We start from the raw sequence: 7347 nt of genomic DNA on the forward strand, positions 1-7347 counted from the left end.
ATATGCATCCATCTTTCCCAATCAAATCTTTCCATTTTTCTAATTGGTTGCATGTTGATTGCATGGGGAATCCAAATAGATTCATTCTTATTTTTTAATCCTTTGAGATCTATCCATATATCAGCTCAAAAATGGTTTACATCTTAGTTTGTGAAGGCACAAAATATTATGTTGATTCTATGTTACTCAGCACTTTTTGATTATTGATGTTCAACACATACTAAATTCTGTCTTGCTCAAAACTTGAACTTTTCTTAGCATCTATTAGTCACTGGGCATCTGAAATTTGCATGGCACTATTTGTTTGCTCAGCATCTGAATGACTCATCACTTGTTGAATTTTTGGCCCAGCACATATTGTAACTCGACATCTATATTATACTTGATATCAACTTGGAAAGTTTCTTAAGTGTGTTGACACTCAATTGTCAAAACCAATCTAGGATCAACAATCTCCCCTTTGACATGGGTGTCAAAAACACTTAACTATACATGATGAAAGTAATATTCTCGAGTATAATATACATTCTATTTGGCATATATACAAAACTTCAAAAAATGTTCAAAATTTTGCGAAGGACTATATACCTCAAAATTTTGTATCTCCCCCCAAGTTGATGTGTTATATCCTTGTAACCAAAATATCTCTAAATAGATTGATGTGCCTCAGTTGATACTCCTTGTCTAATACTCTTTATTTGATATGTTATTATTGTGCTATGTTTTTCTCCTTCTCTATTTATTTTATTCCTCCCACTTTTATTTTTGCTTCCCCTTTTACATGTTTGCTCCCCCTTTCACATGTTCCCCTTGCAATTTAAGTGTCCTTCTAGCTTTACAATTCTTCCCTTTTTGTCTTTTAATTTCTCCCTCTTTTTGAAACTTATGTCTAACGGTTTAGACACTAACTAAATATTTAGCCAAGAAGTTCTTATTCACTTCCATTACAACTCTCAAAGCAACATCCCAGTTTTGTATTACAAATTCTAGGGATTTATTTTGAACGGATGTTTATGTTGCAAGGTGAACTAAACCATCTAATGTGGAAAGATTGGGATCTTTCTTTATCACATTCTCTTCATAGGATAGTTCCTTTTGCAAATTTTCCATGTGAGGGGTTAGGGAGGCTTGTATTTGCACCAACTTGGCTCTTGTGTTAGCCTCTTATGCTATTAATACAGCTAGTTCCTTTTGAGTCTGAAGCATTGTGTTAAAGTGCTTCTCACTTTGAGTTGGATCTTTAGGTAGTTGCATTCTTGATATCTTCAAGTTTCTCTCTAAGCTCATGATTCTCTAGCTAGTCTCTTATGTGAAGATGGAAGGATCACACAATTTTGGGTACAATGAGAATATGTTCTCAACCACTATCTTCACCTTTTCAATTTTCTTAGCTAGATCTACTTGAGATAGTGCTATCTCACTAGATATTCTTTCATTCACCTTTGTTTGAAATTTCCTTTCTAACCATTTCATCAATTTTGCATTAGTATCATGATCTTCACTTTGCACCTGGTCCACTATGTTTGAAGGTTACTCATAATGGGCTTTGTATCATTAGGTGTTTGAAAGATAAAAGCATCTAGAAACATGTCCTTTATTTCAATTAATGCTTGCCTCTATTTATACTCATTCCTAAGTATCTCCTCCTTCTTTTTCCTCTCTAGTGCCTCTTATACTTCATTCATCTAATCAATGTTCATGGTTTAATAGTCATACTTAGGAATGACTATTTCTTCATCTACTGTAGGGTCTCCATAGTGAAGTACCCTTGCAACCTTTGTAGAGCTCGATCTTGGTGCTAAAATTTGAAGTGGTACTATTTCAGTGCTCGACTTTTGTGGAATTTTTATTGGAGCCCCAGAAGTTGGAAAATTAACCACAGTTTGAATTTCTTGTTGCTCCTTCTCCTTTGGGATCTTCTTCTCCTCCTCAATATTGTCTTTGTCAATAATTATTATTTGAGGTGGTGCACCTTGTACTTGTGTAATAGGAACAGAAGTATCCATCTGTCTTGTTTGGTCCTTTGTTGGCTCCTCGATACTTGTAGTGACTTTAACTATGGATTCAACCTTAGCTAATGTATCTTGTGCAACTTTCTCTTTGGGTTGTCTACTTGTAGTTGTAGGGATGACAGAAGATGTTTCTTGTGTTGCCATCTTATCCCTATTCAAGTCAACTACTACTTTTTGCAACTCATGTACACTGACCAACACTGGATTACTGCATAAATGGGCAGCTTGAAGATTTTTTTGGTCAAGGATTTTCTTGAGATCCTCTACAGTCATTGGGTTTATGTTCTCACCAGAATTGTCAAGAACATCCTTTACTTTTATTGTTTCTACAGGTGTAGAAGTTTCATGTGGAGGACTTGGAGGTGGCAATTGTGTGTCTTGCATACTCTATTTTGTTTGCTGCTCTTCAGCAGTTGCCATTCATCCTTTTGTGTTTCTTTCTCCATTGTATCTACCTTCTCCTTTTCTCTTTCACCGTCCTTTTCATTTTCATCCTCTTCTCCATTATTTCTCACTTCAAATGGATCTTCTTCTCCTTCTTTTATAGTTGGTAGGCCATAGATTAATTTTCACATTTGTGTGGACTTTTTCACAACATCCTCAATCTTATTCTAAAGAATATTGAATGCTCTATATTTGGGTGCAAATTTTCTCCCATGCTTCTTATTTGCCTTGGTTATTTTCCCTTTAGTGAGCTTAGGCATCACTCAAGCCAATGTTGACTCTCTTATTTCTTTCTCCATATTAAGGCAATAATGTCATTTATTTCCAGCAATAGTATACAACTCTTTGGGCATAGAATTGTCAAGTTCAAGTGGAGTGTTCTTGAACTTTTCCATCATAGTGTAGACTAATTTTTCAACTATGCTATGTTCTTCTCTACTTAACTTATTAAAATCAATGCCTTTTAAGCTAGATAAGTCTGCATTATCTCTAATGTTATCACATACATTTTCTAAATTAGACTAGGTGGTGTGACTTACCACTCTAAATTGGCTAGTGTCTTTAGATTCAGTCCTTTCCTCATCTAATTTAGGAGGTGTAACATACTTTCTTCTCAGCTTCTTCTTTGCTGGAATTTCCTACTTGGTAGCCTTCTTCTTCTCTTGCTACTTAGCCTCCTTTGTTGTAGTTCTTGTACTTTCCCTTGTAGTAGGCTTAGCTGGACTTGGCTTGGCTATCTTTTTGCATGTGCGCTAAGCTCTAGGCTATTTTTGAGCTTTTCATTTCTTTGGCTCTAGCTTGGAAAGTACTTCCTTGGCTTGTTCTTCCTTAGCACCTTATTCCTCTTACACATCTTCACCCATGCTTTGTGTCAAGGAAAGTGACCCTTGGCCCTATTCTTCTTCCTTATCATCATCATCTTCTTCTTCTGCTTCTACTGCCCCTTCACCAAATTTGGCCTTTAGCTTTTTGATCAATTTATCCTTCTTCTTTAGGGTTGAAGCAGTCTTCAACTCCATCTCTACCTTGGATTTCACAACATCAAAAGTGCCAAAGGGTTTTGCACTTTTATCAATGTCTTCTGCAAGCAATGTTGTGATTACTGTTGATGCCTCATCAATGTTAATTCCATATCCATGTGGCCTTAGCCATCTTACCCTTGGTACTATTGCTTGGAAGTATGTATAATCAATTTCAATTGAGAAAAAAATTTCATTTATATGTTTTTCCACTAGAGAAACTGGTATTTTGAGCCTTTTCTTCATAGACTTTTTAAAGTCTTCAAAATAACTTGTCATTAAGGTTTCAAAATTGGCTCCCATCTACTCTATATACTCATTAACTTGTATTGCTATAGACCTATTTGTCTTCCAACTAATTTTACCAAAAGAAGGGAATTCATCCTGAACATAGAAGAATATGCATATCAAAATTGTTCCAAACTTACACTAAGCACTCTTGGATCTCCTTATTACTACCAAATTCTCCATAATTTGTTGTAGTTGTAGTTCTACTAGATCATATGTATGATCTTTCTTGAAAAGTTTGTATCCTACATCAATTGTAATGCATGGTATACTATTTAGTCAGCTTGACTGATAGAATTTATGAGATATTACCCTAACAAAAAATTCTACAAGTGGATCTCTAATTGTGTCTATTGTCATGCCCCTTTTGTTTCACTTAGCCTCAGTGTTCTTCTCTATGGCTTCTTTTGAATCACTCCTCAGGGTTTTTGGCCATTCTAGTGTTGGGTACCCCATTACCCTATGTATGATTCTCTTTGACAATTTTATGGGTCCATCCTCCAACCATAGGCATTTGTCATGAATTCTTCTCAACACTATTCTTATCCATTTAGTTCTGAAAACTATGAGGAAATCTAGGGCATGGATTAAGCCCTTTCTCTCAAAAATCTAGAATTCTTCCTTTAATACTCCATTCTCACAAAGTTTATCATAGGCTTGCCTAATCTCCATGTCATCTATTGCTCAAACTTTAAAATTATACCATTTGATGACATCTTTTACCATAACAACCTTAGGTAGGATAATAGACAAAGTGCCAGTAGGGTCATTTTTGTAGGTGACTTCAAGAATTGGTTTGAAATCTAGTTGTTTTACTTCATTTTTGACCAACTAAACCTCAAATAGTTCCTTGCCTTTGGGATTCCTAGAGCTAGATGCCATTTCGAAAAGCTAGGGTTTCAAGTTATAGAAATTTTGTAAATGTGTAGCTTGGCACTTAAGTAAATACCTTAGATTGATGAAACGATGCTAAATCTTTACTAGAATCTTCTCAAAAGCATCAATCTCTACTTGGAAATCATTTATGTGCTCTTCTCGCTCTTGCTATGTGTTTGTAATGCCGAGAAATGATCAAAAACTCAACCTTATACCGTTTATTTCATAGCATTTAATGCTTAGTGCATATACAACTATCCACTCTGCTTCTAATGCAATTTTGCTTTACTTAACCTCCATTGATTTTCCAACACTCGGCATCTACTAGAGTTACCCTTACTCAGTTTCAATAAGAATTTCCTTTTACTTGGCAACCAATACTAACTCGACTTCTACTTACTTTGGCACACAACTCAACATATACTAGGATTTCACTTGGCATCTGAAGGCAACTTTCCTTTCTCAGCAACAATGTGAAAACTTTTGAAAACTTAACCTTGCATCTTTATTCATGTTAATCTATCCTTTTCAGTGCTAACTCATTCTAGGAACTGATGTATGATAAATCATTTAAATATTAGTCTCACATATCTTCTTGCTTAGTTTGATGAAGTATGATTGCTTAACCATTTAGGTGAAGTGATCCCTTCATTTGATATGTTGCTTTCATCTTTATCCTTTCATGTCTTATTCATCTCTCCTCTAATATGTTCAACATCTACCTTAACTTTTCTCTTGTTTAAGTCAGAGTTAGGTGTCTTGTCCTTGTTGGGCAGTGCTTGCTGATGTGACCAGTCTTCAAACAACTAAAGCATGTAGTTTGGGTCAACCATCTGCAGTAGCTTCCACTGAAATGTGTTCTTGTGCAATTTTCAAGAATGTGTCCATACTCTTGACAGTAGTGACAATTATGTCTTGTGTTGTAATCCCAATTGTAAATAAATTTCATCTCTTCTTCCCTTGTTTGATGACCATGTGGACTTGGATCTGCATTCAAAGGTTTTGTGTCCAAACTTTTGACAATTGTAACAACATCCTTCAAATCTTGATACACGCATGGTTCTAGTTCTGCATTTATGTGCCTAATGACCTCGTTTGTTGCACTTGTAACAATATGTCATGTTCTTTGGCTTAGCATTCTAACTAGCATTTCTATTCCTGCAAATATTAGTTGTATGTCCTATCTTACCACAATGATGACAAGTGGGTTTGGTGTTCTTACCTTTGTCATTCCTTTGTTCAATAGTCTTGGATGACTCTCCTTCTTCAATTTTTGTGTAGCCTAAGCCTGATGTGTCTTTACTAGATCTAGGGGATTTCAGTAGCTGCTCAAAGTACTTGATGGCTTCATTTGGCTTGTTGAAGCTTTCAGAAAGCTCCTTCTCTCTTTTTAATTCATTCTGTAGTTGCTCATTTTGCAATTTTAATGTATTTATTTCAATTTCCTTGGCATTCAACTCATGATGGGCATTCATCATTTGGCTCAAGGTATCCAACTATATGCTTGAGATCCTAGACAACTTTGCTAATTTTTCTTCCAATTTATTTAACAAAATTATTTTATCTTCTTCAATCATGACCTTATCCTCAATGACTTTCTTCTTTTGTTCAGTTACTTCACATAGTAGTATTGCTTGTGATTCTTGCTCCAACTTGAGATTTCTAATCTCTTCAGCTTGTGCTCTATTCTTTTTCATGAGATCTACAATTGTTGCATCAAACTCACATGAGTTACCATCTACAAATAACTTTGTGGTGTCAATCTCCCTATATTGAATGTCATTCTCGGCTATGGCAATTTCTTTCCTTCTCTTTAGCAAACTCTTCAAGGCATTTTTGGCTTCATCCAATTGTTGCAGTAAGAGGTTTCTCTCAATCTCCTGATTCTCAATAGTTTTTCCCAAATTGTAGACTTCCATCTCAAGATCTTTTCTCCAAGATATAAGGCTTCTCCTAATGAGAACTTATCTCTGATATCAATTTTTTTGAATTAACAAGTGGGAAATATACTTTTGAGAGGGGCGGGTGGGGCGGGTGGGGGGGGGGGGGAGGGGTTGGGTGGGTGGGTTTGAATCATAAGTATTAAACTTTTAACTTTAAAACATTGCATGCATAATCATATGAAAATAATATGTAAAGTAAATGCAACCACATAAACACTTGACACCAGATATGGTTACCCAGAAACCCTACAATGAGAAGGTAAAACTAAGATGGGGATGACACCCACAACTCTTCGCTACTGCAACAATAAAGTTCACCTGTTAAGGTTACATATTTTGACCATTCTCATGATCTTCCCTATGAAAGGCCTACCCTGTTAAAAGGTTACAAGGATTGTTAGATCCTACCCTATTAAAGGATTTTAACACTCTATCAAAAGTGTACTTGGCTAAAGGATTTACAAAACATTCACTTAGAATGTTTCCCTATTAAAGGATTTATACAATGGTTGTTAAACCAACCTATCCCCATAGGATTTCATTCTTCTAATACAATTTTTAGAAAGTATAGTAGAATGTTTGACCTAATTACTCACAATCTGCTATTGCTGATTTCAGATCCTTGTTCTATCTAGTGTGATCCTCACTGATCTAGTATGAAACTGGTGTGACCTTGATTCTCTATTATACTAACTAATACTACAATGTTTTCCTCCTTCTAAGTCAACACCCCTTTCACTTCCTTAAAACTTTGCTAGCATTATC

The sequence above is a fragment of the Cupressus sempervirens genome, chromosome 6, assembly GCF_028749045.1.
Source record: "Cupressus sempervirens isolate cs-2001-9-10 chromosome 6, ASM2874904v1, whole genome shotgun sequence".
Classification (NCBI taxonomy): domain Eukaryota; kingdom Viridiplantae; phylum Streptophyta; class Pinopsida; order Cupressales; family Cupressaceae; genus Cupressus; species Cupressus sempervirens.